At 38.3% G+C, this 17,166-nt stretch overlaps 1 protein-coding gene across 1 annotated transcript in view; it reads left to right on the plus strand.

The window, feature by feature from the left end:
• Col4a6 (collagen, type IV, alpha 6) overlaps positions 1–17,166 on the plus strand; it is a 354,614-nt gene that overhangs the window by 118,438 nt on the left and 219,010 nt on the right. The window lies entirely within an intron of this gene.

Below are 17,166 nucleotides of genomic sequence, written 5' to 3' on the forward strand. Positions count from 1 at the left end.
TAGGTGAGGGGAGGCAGAAAATATCATCAGAACTGGCTTGGAAAATCCAAGCATATAATCTCTAATGCCATGTTTCCTATGGTGATCATCGTAAAACGAGTACCTGATAATGTTGGTCATTCCCCACTCTGTCTTTAGGGGTCTCAATGGATGAATTTTGACATCTTAAGGCAAAGAACTTGGTCATTTTTATGTTGGTGTCCCTGGGAGTACTTAACACAGTGATTTACACACAGTGAGTGCTTAATTAGTGTCCACTCTATAAATGAACTTAGTCTATTTCTTAGTACTACTACTTTCTTTTTCAATGAAGCATAGAAAGAAAAGAGCCCACCTGCATAAGAATGTCGAGAGTTAGGGCTTACATTTGTGGATTTGAAAAGCAGATACACTAAAAACAGCCAATAGTAAAAGATTGCTTAACCCAGGCCCTAGAGACCTGTGAAAGAAATCGTTGGTGATTTCAAGGTGGGCTTTCCCTCAGACTTTCAGGTTTCCATGGAGATGGCATGTGTTTTCTTCTTAAATGATATTTTCTTGATATCTCAGAAATCTGTTCAGCAAATTGGCACAGGTAATTTGGGGAGTGGGAAGGTGTTGGCCATTGCATCTTCAAACCTTGCTACTTTATAAAAGCCTGGATTATTAAATGAAATGAGGAAGGGAATTTCAAGACCATCCAAAAAAAATGTTATTTTTAAAATTCTTTCTTTTCCTCTCCTGTGAAAGAGGTGATATAATTCAAGGAATGGAAAAAAGGTTTCCGGTCAAAGAGCTCAAAATTCAGATCTGTAATGTATCTGTAATGGCTGTTGCTATGGAAAATAGCACCTGTGAAGAAAATGTGTGTTCAGAAGTTGTATAGTCAGAGTTGTATAATACCGCATTTACAGAACAGACTGAGCGACATAGAAATGTTTAATGGTGATGCTTAGTTTTAGTTTTAGTTTACGGTATCTGAGCATATGCTTCTTGAGGGAAGAGGCCACATCTCACCCTTCCCTTTGTATTGTGTGTAGCACCTTAATCTCTCGTGTGCGGGATCTCTCTACTTTTCCTGTTCCTTTGCTTTAATCCTTCTAAAACACTTCTCTGATAACATTGCTCTCTCTATAGACATTTAGTGAAACATCCTGCAAGTTGAGTAAAATCAAACCCTTATGCTTTACGTTAAAACCTTTTAAAATCTATGTTTCTAACTTTCTTTCCCACCACTTCCATAATATACTCAAGTCCCATCGATCCTGGATGACTTCTCTTGCATTTTCTTTATGTGCTCTGTGCTTTGTTTTAGTTAGATCTTTCTCCCACCACCTCCTGAACTGTGTTTGATTATTCTGTTCCATTCCCCCGGAATGCCTCTCTGGCACCCTATAATCTCCAGCTAATGGAATTATTCCTGTCCTTTAAAGCTTATTTAACCGCTACCTTGGTGGGAAGTAATCTTTTAATGTTGTGAATTCCTTTAGCCCTTTCTTGTAATCTTCATCCCCCTGAGGCTTAACACTGAGCCTCTATGCATGTATTCAGATATTTCAAAAAAGTCATAAATGAACTACTGGTTGGTTCACTTATCCGAATAGGTAACACAGTCAGGGATGATAGCCTTGCAAGGCTGGGAAAGAGGCATTTCATATACTGAAGCTATTTTCTCATTGTCTTCCATGATAAAAGAGAAGATGAATTTGGAGATTGTTCGAAAGGAGATAATCTGATAAAGAGAAGGAGGCTTACTTGTGTTCAATTTAGAAGAAATTTCTAGAGACATCTGGCTTGTTACTGCTCTGAGGACTAGAACTCAGGCTTTAGAGGGCAGATAACTGGGACCTTGAAACAGTGAAGATGGCCTGGGCTTTTATTTTTTTCTTGCTACCAGTATCCTATCAGAAAACTTCTTCACTATCATCTCTCCAGTCTGTGTCCTAGCATTCTCATGCCAAGGAAACTACATGGTAGGATTTCACGGGTGGAGGATTAACAGGAGGAAACAAAACCAATATATGTTCCTTTAATTAAGACATTCTAGTTTTGGAGTGTAGCTCAGTGGTGGAGTACTTGCCTAGCATGTACAAGTTCCATCCCCAGCACTGCAAAAGCAAAATAAATAAACAACAAAACCCCCTGCAAGGAGCCCTAAAATTTTAGCAAGTCTTGTAAGATGATAGATAAGAGTTGCCTGCTGCCTTGCTTAAGAGCTGCATGGTGTGTATAGCTGTACCACACTGAACATACCCAATCTTGTCTGATCTGGGGGCTAAGCAGGGTTTGTCCTGGTTAGTGGTTGATAGGAGAGGCTGCATGACATAACTTAATGCTAAAAACAGGGCAGAAAACATATCATCCTTTTAGGAACTTTGGCATAATGGCCCAAAACACTCACCATAAGTTCAGTTTCCATTCTTTTTTTTCTTCAGTTTCCACGCTTTATCTTAAAAATTCAGACCTATTTTGTAGTCTCCTGGTGGTCATCTCCAAAGTGTAATCACATTTGTTAGAGTATCTGGAGTAGTGTTTTATGCAAAACTGATGCTTCAAAGATGGGCACAGGTTTATGCTATGGGTTTCAAGAACTACCTGGGATACCACTACACATCACAGTACATTAACCTTAGGGAGGTAATGATTAAATCAGGTAATACTTAGATAGCATGTAGCCCAATGCCAGAAACACAGTAAGTGCTCCATATGTGTGAGTCACTTGTGATTAATTCTTCTTGGGATACAATCTCTTCATCAATTAAATGAGATTAATGTCTTCCTCAAGGTTTTGTTACAAGGAGTCTGTGAAGCATGTATACAAAGCACACTGACTTCTCGCTTGCTGGCAAAGTAAATGCCCACGTTTGAAAGGAGCACATTTCTACTCATACATTACAAAGGAAAAGGTTAGGCTGTATTCACATCAAACACAGTTTTAGGATTTACTTACTGTCCATCAGGTGTGTCCCTCCCTCTCTATCTGGAGATGAAGGAAATGAAATGAAGGCAATAGCCAGGTAAGCAGCACTTACACGCACGCACATGCACCTCACAACATCCTCAAAAATTTTCCTCCAAAAGCCTGGACTCTCTGAACTACAAAAGCAAGGGATGCAAGCAGAAACATTCTGACCAAGATTCCTCTGTCCCGAAGACCTTTCCACGTTGATAGGGAAGAAAAATTTTTGTATTAAGATGGCTATTACCCAGGCAATTTGCAAAGGGTATTTTACCTACCAGTATGTTTCTAGCAGAAATGACCCCGGATTACAAGCCTCATTCTTGACTATATGGATAGCTTGCTTCACTATCTTGCCTCTGTATGTGTGTGTATGTGTGCATAAATGTTTAAGTGTGTCTAATTTATATTTCTTGGTGCCCAAAGAGGTATATCTTTGATGTTTTTGCACATAACAACACTATTAATCTTCCATTGAAAATAACTATATTGTTATGCTTGGTTTTCTCTCTTCTTTGTGACCTTTAACAAGCACGTTTTCCTGGTGAATTTTGAAACATTTGACTTTAAAATCAAGGTACAGTTTTAATCAGAGTGTTACCATCTGTGATCTATCACAGAGCCATACAGCCAGTGTGCCTTTGCAATGGATCAAACCACCAGGGTTTTATTCGCTCAAGGTATGGCTGGGAAATTCTTATCAACTACCCTTTCAATGTACCTACAGTCACACACACACACACACACACACACACACACACACACACACAAATTCACACACAAAGTCATACTTTTAAAAATTTGAATTGTTTTTATGTTTAAAATCCAAATTTTAAAAACTAAAAATTAAATTATGACCATTGCTAAAATAATTCACTTTAAAATCATAAAATGCCCATAAATATAAAGAAAGGGGAAGACCATCTCACCCCAGAAAGAACAACTGTCAACATTTATAACAGTGACAATTATATCTTTGTAGGATGCAGATTTATTTAGTTTTGCCTTAAGAAAAGGAAACTGTCAACAGGGCACAATTCTTCAGAAAATAACAGGATTTGGACTTGAAATGAAGCAAAGCCAGGGTGCTAGTATGCACACCTGAGAGCTGACTGGAACCCCTGTGGCTAAGCTTGGCTCGAGCAGAATTCATTGTGGAGAGAGCAGAGAATTAAGTATCAGAACAAAAGCCATTTCAGAGGGATTGACTGTCCTTGCCCAAGCTCAGTATTGTAAGCAAAACTTTGCTTGCTTATTGCTGGCTAAAACCTTAAGTACAGGCTCTTGAGAAGGAAACAATTGGATTCCAAACAGTCCACAGTGCATACTCAACACCCTTCACTGCCCTAAACTGGAAATGGTGTCAGCGCTAAGTACTAAGGTCCTCTGAACATCTTTATTTTTCAGAAAGCATTCTTTAAAAAAAATCAATTACAGGTCCTTTTTGGAAGAATGGGATATGTAGCAGAAAGATATGCAGACTAGCGTTCAGCAAGACTTAGTTATTACTTATGGAAAGACAAACGACTTAAGTATTTCCAGAAGCACTTCAAATATATTGTTGCCATGTGTAAGCATGATAGATAGATAGACAGATAGATAGATAGATAGATACATACATAGATACATGGATACATAGATAGATACATAGTAAATAGGGATTTCTCTGGAAGTCTGGAATGGATGTTTTTCATCTATCCCCACAACTCTGGCTCTCAAATGGCAGTGTGGCTCCGAGGCACCTGTAAGGCTTGGGAGTGAGGATGCTGCTCCCAGTTTCCAGCTTCATAGGCCTAGGGCAGGGGCCTGAGAATTTACATTTCTCACAAATTCCTAAGTGGAGATGATGATGTGGGTTTGGGGACCAGATTTTGGGCATCCAGAAATATGGAGGAAAAATATGAAACCAAACTTTCCAAAAAGTATTCTTGATTTAGATTGATTTTTATGGAGATTTATTGGATTTAGCACCACCAACCCATTACTTTACCTCTGCCAGATTTTACTTCTAAAATCTATGATGCTTTTTATTGTTGTTGTTTTGTTTTGAGTAGGGTCTTGCTGTGTAGTGAGGTAGAGCTCAAACTCCCAAGTGCTGGGATTACACGCATGCAGCACCAGGCCTGGCTCTATGATGGTATTTTTGTTCCGGAGTTTCCTTTTTATTTTTCTACCTTTAATCAACAAAATTTCTCCCATGTTAGTATTTTCTCCAAAAATAAAGTCTCCCTATACCTTCATGGTCTGGTCTCTTTTGGAGTGGATTATTGACTCTGCCAATTTTTAGCTATAGATCCTTGAGCAAGTTATCTAACATCTCTGAACCCCAGCATTTAAATCTGTAAGAAGGACAGAAAGCAAAACCATCAGAAAAACACCTGGCTCACCTGGGAAGTATGAGTGATAAACAAAATAAGGACTGTAAAACATGCCTAGTATAGGATACGATAAATATCAGGCCCCATTTCCATTTTATTATGTTATTTATGTTGCAAGGGATGCAATGTGTAATAGGACATAGTATCTACCTAATCGAGCCTGGGCAATGTGACATAGATATCTTCGCAAATCAAGTTTTCCCTGTGGTTCTAAGGCTTTTGTGTGTGCTTGTGTATGTCAGGGACAAGTGGGAGCAGGTTTAATAGTTATAGCAAACATATTGATGCCTGTTTCTATGACTACAAAAGATGATCTCATCTAATCCTAACTACAGATGTATAATGAAGATATTTTTATTACTACTTTATGGATGTGGCAATAGAGGTTCAGAGAAGTTAGGTAACTGGCCTGAGGTCACACAGATGTTAATAAATGCAAAGTCAAGATTTAAACCAAAGGCTATCTTCTCTTCAAATTCTGAGCCTCTATCAACACTGCCTCTCAGAATCATAAGCTGCCCCTGTCTGGAGGTGACCTGATGAGACTAATCCTCCCACATAGTAGAGGAGAAAAACTGAGGTTACAGGAATGAGAGTCAGATACCCTAGTCTAGCTCACTAATAGAGCCAAAAGCTAAACTTAGTTTAGTTTTAATCTCTGCAGTTTTTACAGCAATGTAATTTTTCTTTGGTGTAGATAAAAGTTTTCACTCCCATATTCAGGCATCAGAAAAACAATGCTTCTGTTCAATAAGAAGGGGAAGTTAAATATTCCAGCTGTCATTCAGAGAAGAGGAAAGACATTTGTAGCCTTTGCCAATTTTCATGGTATAAGTGCCCCCACCTAGGCTGATTTTGAGCTCTCTGTGTGACAGTGCTGGAAGCTGAGCTAGGAAGAGATGCACACAGTTCATCGCCTCCAGTCTGTGGGCCGACTCCCATTTCTGTAGAGAATAACAAAGGAAACACTGAGTATTGTTCCATGGTAAGATTCTGATAGTCAAGGGGGAAAGTGTTTTTTAATAAGCCAAGATTCGGAATTTCAGTAATATTGGTATTCTGGCCAATTCTTGGTTTAGAGTTTAGGACTAGCTCTATTGCTAAAACTGGGCCCCTGCCAAGGGTCTCTTGTGGCTTATTTATAGAGCCTTTCTCTCCAAAGGATACATGAATATATTTTGTTATGCTCTATCTATCTTTAGAAATGCTAATCTCTTGTCTCAAATGGTATCTTTGAGATTGAGGATAAATTAAAACACTCATGAGAAATTGTTTTTGTGTTGGTTTTTATTTTTAAAATTCCAACAACAAAATTCTTCTAAAACTTACCAAATAACCCACGGAACCCTTATTTATTTTAGAAAATTTAGAGACAAACAAAGAAAAAATAAGTTTTAAAAACATCTGTCTCTAAGATCCAGGGGTAAACCTGGCTAACATACTACATTCTATACTGCTAATATTTTTCTCTTCCTATATGCAGATAGAATTTCTTTTTGAAAAATAGCTGTCTGTAAAGGAAATCCATTTACCAAATGAAAAGCTATCACAGATTATTATCCTCTCTGTACAGGTCCTGCCACACTATTTGTATTCAGGGAAATGGTATGTTATCTATATTAATGCTGATGTTCTTCACACATTTGAAGATAGTGCTACTAATGGGCATTGTTATCTGTAAGTACAGATGGGGCTAAAAAGACCAGGGTGACAGTCTGCAGCCTTTTCCACTCTGTAGACCACTGTACACACAAAGACTGTTTTTGAGTTACAGTTACAGCTGTGCCCATGTCCTGGTTGATTGGAACTCTGCCTCTGAAACGTGAGGTTATCCTAAAGCTCAGAAAACAGCCCCCTCCTGCACTCATTGCTGTAGCCAGCCTGGCCTGCCTGGGGCTTATTTCCTGCTGCCTGTGGCTCTGCCCCATTATTTGAAGTGGGGCTTCAGAACAGCTTTAATGGATTTTCCTCTGCCTTCCCTGCTTGGCGTTGCCTCTGCAGCTCACCATACAAGGTCTGATCTGGTGTCCTGGGGCCATTTATCCTTCACACATATCCAGCCCAGCGGGGCACTGGTGGAAATGGAATTTGTTCATCCTCTCTATTCAACTTCAATTTCAGTGAAACAATACCCTAGAAGAATTTACCAGTCATCATTCTAGGTAGCTGACTCTTGGAAATTAATGTTTCTTTCTGAAGTAGACACTTGTTAACTTGGGTAATAGTGACCAATAAGATTTACTCAGAGTTAAGGTAAAGTAACTGACCACTCATGGAATCTTCTCTTTTGGCTGTTAGTTTTAAATGTGAATTGTCCTAACAGTCTCTTCTGACAATTTTCCCATGTTCAATTCCTTCTTTGAAAGCCAAAGCTGAAAGGCGGATAACCAAAAATGTTTTTGAGAAATGCAGCTTTCAGTAATTACTTAAAATTGTAGGAAACTGCATATATGTGTACACACACACACACAAGCTACTTGGTGGGTTGATGCTGATGTTTTTGTTAAAGTGCTTATTTGGGGGTAAGGGTAGCCTATCAGGCTCCCTCCAGGGAGAAGGACCAAAAGCCTCCATTTCCTCCTCAGCAGAAAGCAATGCTCATGAAATGTTGACTATTTTCACAGTGCTTGGCACACAGTAAATGCAACGATCTTTAAATGTTGACTATCTTCTTTATGGGAAAGGCAGTTTCCTCTTGGCCTCCAGTTGGAAGGTGGCGATCTCTAAGCAGTGGAGCCATTTGACCTTCCAGTTAAATGTTGGTGCCAAAGAGGGCCCCTATTTTTCCCTAGTGATATTGTTTTGAACCCTTATTAATCACATTTAAACCCATGCTGCTCAACCTGAACTGCACATTGCAATTGCATGGGGGCTTCAAAATATGCATGCCTGAGTCCCACCTCTAGAGCTTCTGAATTCATTCATCTGGAGTGGGACCTGAGCAATGGGAGTTTTCAGAACTCCCCAAGTGAGCCTAATGTGCAGCCTGAGTTGAGAACCGCTTGATTTGAGACAGATGCTGCACATCTGTGGCAAAGATGATGAAAATTAACAGCATACTATTGAAGGAGGCAGAGTGCCCCTGCACCCTTGATCATGGATTCCTTCCAAATCTCTTTGACCCAGGGCAATAATCACTAATCCACCAAATTTGAATTGGCCCCACCTGTGTTTACCAAATGTCAACTCAACCATACTGTACCCCTCTCCATTTAATGTGTTCAACTTTTATAAGGGAGGGGGTAGTACAAAGCTCATACCTGGCCTTGTAATCAGGTTGAGTAATTGTACAGAGTAGTCTAAGAGTTAATCTCATTAATGCCTATCTCCTAAACTTGGGCTGTTAGCTATTGCTCCTCTTTTATGAATCTAGGCTTCAACATGTATCTGCCTTGTCTACAGTTCCAGATGTTGTTGTAACTCATGCCCTTTTGTCAAGTCCAAAGGATGACTACATGTGTTTTATTTAGATAAACTATAATTATACAGACTTTCAACTGTTTGGGTAATTTTGCTCCATTTGTGTATAAGTGATAAAATCCATTCTTCGTTGTTACATCCTAAAAATCATCTGAAAACAGATTTGTTTGGTTAATGAAGTCTTGTAGGGTGGAGGAAATGAGGGAAGGAATGTAGTATTTAAGATTATAGTAAATATAGCTCAAAAACAAGTAGAGCAACTTTTGTTTGCTTGGAAAGCCCAAAGCCAGGTAACAAATCCTACATTGACAGAGCAGCAGTAAGGAACAGGTATCCATCCTACATTTGTATAATGTTTTCTAGCTTACTTTAGACATTTAATTCAATCTACTCTTTTTTTGTTTGTTTGTTGTTTTTTTCCAGTACCGGGAATCGAACTCACAACCTTGTGCTCGCCAGGCAGGTGCTCTGCCGCTGAGCTAAATCCTCAGTCCCTTAATTCAGTCTAGAACCTATATTAGTAATAGGCACATTCATCTCACCATCTAACACTGTTATTCATCTAGATAGCAGACCCACTGTGCAGCTGATTTCTTTGTACGATGAAAATACAAATCATAGTCACTTAAATACGTGCATTTGTGCTGGATTCTTTCCTGTAAAGGTCTCACTGCTCTTGATGGAGGAAAATTGATGTTTTTTACATGAGGACGTGATTTATGAAGCAGCCATCTGAACCCCCAAATTCTAGTTGCAAATAAATTTGTCAGTTTGATTCAGACACAAATGATGGTTGATCATACAATATTGTATTAATTTAAAGCACTCTTTTCTCAAAATCACTCTTTGGAAATGAATTATTGGTAATGTGGTTTTGAATGAGACTTAACTTTCTCAAGAAAAGTTAGAGGTATTTTTTTAAACATCCAAAAAATCCTTTCTGGAAGGGCTTTAAGAGTTGAGCCTCAGCAAAATTCAAGTTTTATCTTAGGGACAAATCTTTTATGCTGAAAATGCATTCTGAAAACTCTGAGGTTCTGCCAAGTAAGATGAAAAAGCAAAAGAAGAGGATAGTTGGGTTTTGTTTTGTTTGTAAAGCTGTTCCTTCTTTGTTGTTTATTCTTGGTGGCCAGGAGAGAGGTCCTGCATTATTTTGTTCTTTGGCTGTGATCTCTACCTTACCATGCGAAGGGCTTTTGAAAGCTTTAGTCTGCTTCCTGGAAGCAAGGGGCAAATGTAACTTCTGCCTTTAAGTACATTCTCAATAGAAACTAATGTTTTTAGTGTTTGTACGGACTAACTTTAGATGTGGAGTCCTATCCTGGTACTTTTAATGCGGGTCTGAGTCTGCAAGAAGCATTACTTTAGAATGGAGTTGATTTTATTCTCAGGGTTTGATAAAATAGACACAGTACTTACTGCAATCAACTAAGTGGATCCTTACAAAGAGAACATTCATGAAAAAGGGAATGACAAAAAGAAAGCAATTTATTTTATTTCATCCCTGTGTTTGATAATGGACAGCTAAGGTTGTCTAATAAATTTCACTATTGTTACTCTTCCATGCCACTTGATTGGGCCATCTTTGGCAAATGGCTACCTGTGTTTAAAAGGCAGGCAATTTAACTTCCTTCACCCCCTCCCTCCCCTTTCCTTCCCCCTGCCTTTTTTAGCTTTTTGTCTTACAGCAAAAAAATAATGCAAATTGTGTTCATCTTCATCCTAATTTGGAGTAGAAGAGTAAAAACTGAAATTTCACTGCAATCTTTCTGGTCCCTCAGTTGCTCTGAGTAATGAATTCGGTATTCTATTTTCCACTTTGACCAAATTTCAAATTTAAGATCCCTTCCAATCTTCAAATCCTGTTCATGTCTAATCCCAAAGCTTAATATCTCTATGGCTAGGGATGTTTATTCCTGTTTCATAAGTTTTGGTTGTTATGCTTCTTCTTGAAAGGAGGACTGTTTTATAAGTAGTACTTTTCATTCTGTAACTAGACATCACATCCGTCCAAAAATGGACCTTCAGAATCTCAATTTTTGGCTACTGTAGATTACTAACTATGCAACCCAGATCTTGCCATACTGTTTTTCCTTGATTTAGATAGAAAAAGGAAAAAAAAGCTATGTTTTAGTGATTTTATAAAGCAGGTGTCTTGTTAAGTTGAATCAAATCTACCTTTAGCTAATGGCTACAATGTAATACCCTAATTTTTGCACATGTATAAAGTAGGTACACAGTGAATTCTGATGAACGAAATGAATAGTGTGAGATTGCACTGGAGTAAGGTAGAAATGAGATAATAACCATTGTTTGAGTACACCTTTATAAATAAACTTATGTAGTTATGATAGATCAGGTGAACCATTAAAATTTTGCTAGAAACTGGATTACTACTGAACTATTCATGTTCTCAACAATCTAAATCAAAGTATCTAATAACGTTTTAAATTTTCAGCATGCAACTCTAAATAAAAAAGAATTGGTCATTTATTTACTTATTTATTTATTTGCAGTGCTGGGGATTGAACTTAGGACCTCTTACAAGCTAAGCAAGTGCTCTTCCACTAAGCTACATCTTCAGCCCCTACTTTTTATTTTGAGACAGGATCTCCCTAAATTTCCCAGGCTGACCTCAAACTTACGATCCTCCTGTCTCTGCCTCTCAAACACCTGGGATTACAGATGTTTCCCACCACATCTGACCAGAGACTTTTATTTAGCCTCAATAGTATTATCACAGCTGCAAATGTTAGCAGCCATTTATTTATTTTAAAATTTAATTGTTGTTGCCTTGGTGATGTAACTCAGTGATAGAGAACTTTCCAAACATGCATAAGGCCCTGGGTTCAGTCTCCAGCATCTAAAATAAATCTGTAAAAGTTAGATGTTCATAAGTATTATTCAAAGATCCCAACTTGTACCTATGGAGTACTCCTTGCCTGTCTTCTAGTCCACCTTTATTTTACTTCTTCCTCTCAATTCTGTCTCAAAAGAGTGAGCCATATGTGCTTTTAGGTAGAGTACAACCAGTCCTTCTGAATCACTCATTGTAGGGACATGCACTTAGATATTTTTAAAATCAGACTTCTCAGGGATAGACTTTATGAACCTTTTTATGTGTGGATATTGGGCCAAGCCCATGAGTGCCTGTATCCTTTGAGTCTCACAGTACTGATTCCAAATAGATTTTTATCAACAAATACCTGATAGCTGAGTTTTCAAAGTCACTTTTGGACACTGGATATGAATCAATATAAATGATCTGGACAAAGCAGGAAGAAAAAGAAATGAAGTCAGTAATCTTTCATTGATCACTTCTGTTATCCAGGCCTTATACTAGAATATTATTATGCATTATATTTAATTTTCAACCCTAGGAAGTAACTATGCTAAACCTTAATTTACAGATAAAGAAATTAAGATTTAAGAGATATTATATATTTGGGATATTTTTCAGACTCTTAAAAATCTGAAGATCCTTTTGGTCTTTATTTATACTTTCAGTTTCTCATATAAAAGCAACCATGCAATATTTAAACTTGTGTGTTTGAATTATTTCACTTAACATAAAAGATAGATTATAGGAAGTAGGGAGATCTTTTTAAAATGAGAAGGAGAACAAGAGATCGAAGGAGAAGGAAGAAAGGGAAATGGGATTTTTTTTTAAAGATTTGAATAAAAATGGAAATAGAGATTTTGCAAATGGGAAGGAGAGATGGAGGAACAGGGAAGGATGGGAGGAAAGGGGAAGGGAACCAAAAAGTAAGAATTAAGATGTGTTAAGTACATGTACAAACTCCCAATGAGAAATGTAATCATTATGTACTGCAAACATGTACTAATAATTTTTTTCAATTTGAAGATGCTAAAGGAGTGATACATGATGGAATTAGTTGTATAGAATAAGAACTAAAAGTTCTGGGCCTATTCTGCATGATTTATCACACATTCTCACCCAAAACCTATAAGGTGTGGGACTTTTATGCCCAGTTTAAAGATTAGGATCAGCAAAGTTAAGTCACTTATCCAAGGTACATGGGTACTAAAATAGCCTAAGGCGAATCTGGAGCCAAATAAACTCCAAAACTTAATGCCCATCCCTTTGCACCATGCTGTTTTTCTAGCTGCCTCTAACTGAACTCACAAAGTTGACTTCGTACCTTGCTGATGGCAATTGACACATGCTATTCTGGATTCAGATGTGTGTATTGTAGTTGATCATTTTCTCAATGGAATGTAAATCGCATGAGGACAGGAGTATTTGTTTTGTTTACTGATACATCCTCACAGTTTGGAACAATTCCTGGTAGAAATTAAATGCTCAAACTGTTTGTTGCGTGAATATATGCACTTCCCCCCATGAGATGCACATTTTTTGTGCACACATAAATTTTTGTCACCCAAGACGGCAACTAGCACAGTGCTATGATGCTAGTAAGCAGCCAGTAATAATGCCTTTAAGCTAAACTTTCGCAAAATGTTATCATGTATGTTAATTTTACTATTGCAGAAATTGAAAAACCAAGGCTATAGTTTATAGGGAGTATCAGAGGATGCACAAAGCCCACTCCCAGAAGAGGCTATGACGCTCTGAATGAGGCAAGAGAAGAAAAGGCACAGTGGCCAAAGAAAAAGAAAGAGCAGCCCCCACACACACATGCACACACATGAGGAATTGGTGAGAGTGAGCAGCCTAAGTCCAAGCATGTGAGTAAGCTGAGACTCTTCTGTGAGGCCTAAGGCAGATGCAAATCACTGTGTGGCCCGTGAAAGCAGAGTGGGTCTGGTCTCAACCTTAGTTCCTATAATCTCACAGCATTCAGACCCCCTCTTCCCTCCCATGCAACTCGGCCTACAGCAGTAGAAAAAAGGTAGCTATTTCCTACCAGCCTCCAAAACTTGGCGGTTGCTACTGAAGAAGCAAAGTTTAAGCACTCATCATTCCATTTGTTCTCCATGCTAATTCTGTGGAATACAGGAGATATTCATATCCCCATTTTCTGGATGGATAAGTCAGGGCACAATAAGATTGTTGTTGTTATTGTTGTTATTTTATTTTGGCTTGCACAAGAATATGCTGCTTTTAGTTGGAAGTTCTGATTATAATTCTTTGTTCTTCCCACACTATCTCTTGGTAAATATTGAACAATTTATTTGTAGAAATTTAATTTAGTTTCAGTATGTAGGATGTAAAGGAAAAGGGAGAGTTAGAAGGCAGGTAATTGCAAGAGGTGAGGAGCCTATGTTGTCACTGAATAAACTATTCTAAAGTCCATCCAATACTAACTTCCCCCCCTCTTGTTATTAGACCCTCTCATTAGCACTCAACAAAGTAGTCTAATCTCTGGATGTTCCTTCCCACTCTAACTTGAATGATTTAGCTTCCTCTGAACACTAAATGTTATTGTCCCTCAGAACTTGGGCTTAGATCCTCTTCTCTTTTCTTTGTATCCTGGTCAGTCTTAAGATTTCCAGAGAGTTAGTCATCTTACATATGCTGATCGCTTCCAAATTTATATCACTAGTTTAGACCTTTGCTCTAAGTTCCAGACCCATTCATTCAAAAAATATTTATAGAGTATCTATTGTGTGCCAGATACATTTTGAGTCACTTCGGTTTCACCATTAAACAAAATAGTCATCTGCTTTTCTTTCACTTACACTAAGAGAAGAAACTGACAGTACGTAGAAGTTATAAGAATGCTAGAAAATCATGGGTGTTTTAAAAAGGAAAGAAAGCTGGATAAGGGGAGATTGAAAGTGCTGGGAAGAAGGCTGCAATGTTAAATAGTGATCAAGATAGGTTTCTTTGAAAAGGTGAGATTTGAGCCAAGAAATGAAGAAGCCAAGATGTATACACCTCTAATCCTAGAATTAAGGAGGCTGAGGTAGGAGGATCACGAGTTCAAAACCAGCTACATAGTGAGCACCTGTCCTAAAAGGAAGGAATGAATGAAGGGAGGGAGAGAAGAGAGAGGGGAAAAAGAAAAGAAATAGAAAAAATGGGAAGGGGAAAAGTACATCTTATAGATATCTAGAAGATGAATATCCCAAGCAGATGGAACAACTAGTATACAGGTTTTGCGGTGGAAATTTCATGTGTTTTAGGCAAGGAGACCAATGTGGCCAGAAAGAAGTGAGGAGAGGTAGATTTGTAGATCAGGTCAGAAAGGTAAAAGAATGAGCGAAGAGAACATGTAGAGTCTCAGAGGCCATTGAAAGGATTGTAGCTTTCACTCAGGGTAAAATAGGGAGTCTTTGGGGCATTTGGGATGAAGATAAATACGTTTTTAAAAGGTGAGTGGCTACAGAAGAGGGGCAAGAGATGGAGGGAGGCCAATGAAGACATTATTGTAAGTGAGCTGTCTACTTGATATCTCCTCTGGGATGGCTCAAAGGCTTATCAAACTCAACGAAAGACATCCCCCTGCCCCCCCCAACAAAACCAAATCTGATCCTCCTCCAGTGTTTTCTATCTCAGTGAATGGTTCTAGCATCCACCCAGTTGATCAGACAGAAACCTGCACATTATCTTTGTTGCCTTCCTGTCTCTCACCCCTCACAACTAATTGTTCACCAAATCCTTTGGATTTTTATTTCATATTACCTTGGCCTAGTAATGGTTTCTTTATCCACTGTTCTGTTCTAGTCTATGCCACATTAGTCAGTTGAAATGCTCGTTATAAAATGCAAATCACCTCAAGCCAATGTCACTGCTTAAAACCTTTCAGTTGCCTCTCACAATGCGTGGGATGGCCACGATATTCTGTATCATTATGGGTTGGATCTAAAATGCTCACTAAAGGCCAGGTGATGGGCTTTTGGAAAGTGATTGGACCAGGGTTCCAACTACATCAAGTGGATTAATCCATTGATGTAGTAGTAATTTGATGGCATTATTAAGAGGTGATGGAAACAGGAGAAGGAAACTCATTGAAGGAAGCAAGTCATGGCGGCATGGCATTGGGAACTGGATCAGGTCCCCACCTCCTTCCTCAGGCTAGTGTGACTTGAGCAGCTTTTTTCAACCATGTCTTCCCGCCTTGATGTTTTTGCCTTACCATAGGCTTAAAAGCAATGGAGCCTGCTAACCTATTGTGAGATTTCTGAAGGCATGTGCCAAAATAAATCTTTCCTGATTTAAGCTGTTTATATAAGATATTTTGTCACAGCAACGAAAAGCCAAACCATGTATGGGGCTCTGCTTCCATTTCCAGCTTTAGCTTAGCTAATCCATTCCCTTGCTTATTACATCATAATTGCACTCATTTCCTTAACTGTACCAACTTTTTTTTTACCAACTCGGGGCCTGCATGTTACTTCTTCCCTTTATCTGAAATGCATTTTCTTCCATTTGTTTCTATGGATAATACTGCTTCAGGTCTTCAGTGACATTATTTAGGGAGGTTGACAATCCTTGAATATTCATCTAGGACATTCTCATTAATCTTTCTCATACCATGGTTTTTCTTCTCCTTCTTAATATTTGATATATTTGTAAATTTTTATGTTGATATAAAACTAACCGCCTATCCACATTACACAAAAATACTGCTTAGTACCTTTCTATATACTGGTCACTTGGAATAACTCTGAGTCCTTTAAGTTCCATGAGGACAAGAGCTATACATGCATTCACGATTTCTGGTTCTCAATGTGTAATACAAGATCTGACAGACATCAAGTACTCTAAAACACATGTTTGAATAGATGAATGAGGTATCTGTCTTAGTTCCTTTTCACATTGCTGAGACAAAATACCTGATATCCAAAGTTAAAGGAGGAAAAGTTTACTTAGCTCACAATTTGTAGAGCTTTCAATTCATTATCAGCTGGCTCCAAGGCAGGGTGGAATCACAAAGGAAAATAGTTTGTGGCAGGAGGAATGTAGCAAAAGCAACAAGGGATGATCACAGCTCTTTCTATTTCTTATATTTTATCCAGGCTACTTAGGGCAGGTAACATTCATACCCTTAATCCTCACACCCTTGATCCTAGCATTGCACCATGAATCAATTCTAGCATCACACACTCTAGATCCAACCACCTCTGGAAAAGCCCCACCTATGACTGCATGAGACTTTGAGGCATCTAGACACAAGCCATGACAGTCTCTTTTCTTACCCTTTAACCAGCCCCATGTAGCTTTCTAATTCTATCATTTAAAGTCGTGTAGAGTCACAGTTTCATGCAGTATATGTCAACTGAGTACTTACCTGGCCAAGTATTGTACTCTTCTCTATTACAGGGCCCCCCAAATTAGCAAAGGATACCTGTTCTCAAGAGTCTTGTTTCTAAACAGGGATGCAAGATACACCTGTGAAGCAAAATTCTTCCCTAAAATCACCTATAGAATATGTCATGGCTAGTACCACTCACTGAATATATATATATATATATATATATATATATATATATATATATATA

The sequence above is a fragment of the Chinchilla lanigera genome, unplaced genomic scaffold (assembly GCF_000276665.1).
Source record: "Chinchilla lanigera isolate Chin_1 unplaced genomic scaffold, ChiLan1.0 scaffold00089, whole genome shotgun sequence".
NCBI lineage: Eukaryota > Metazoa > Chordata > Mammalia > Rodentia > Chinchillidae > Chinchilla > Chinchilla lanigera.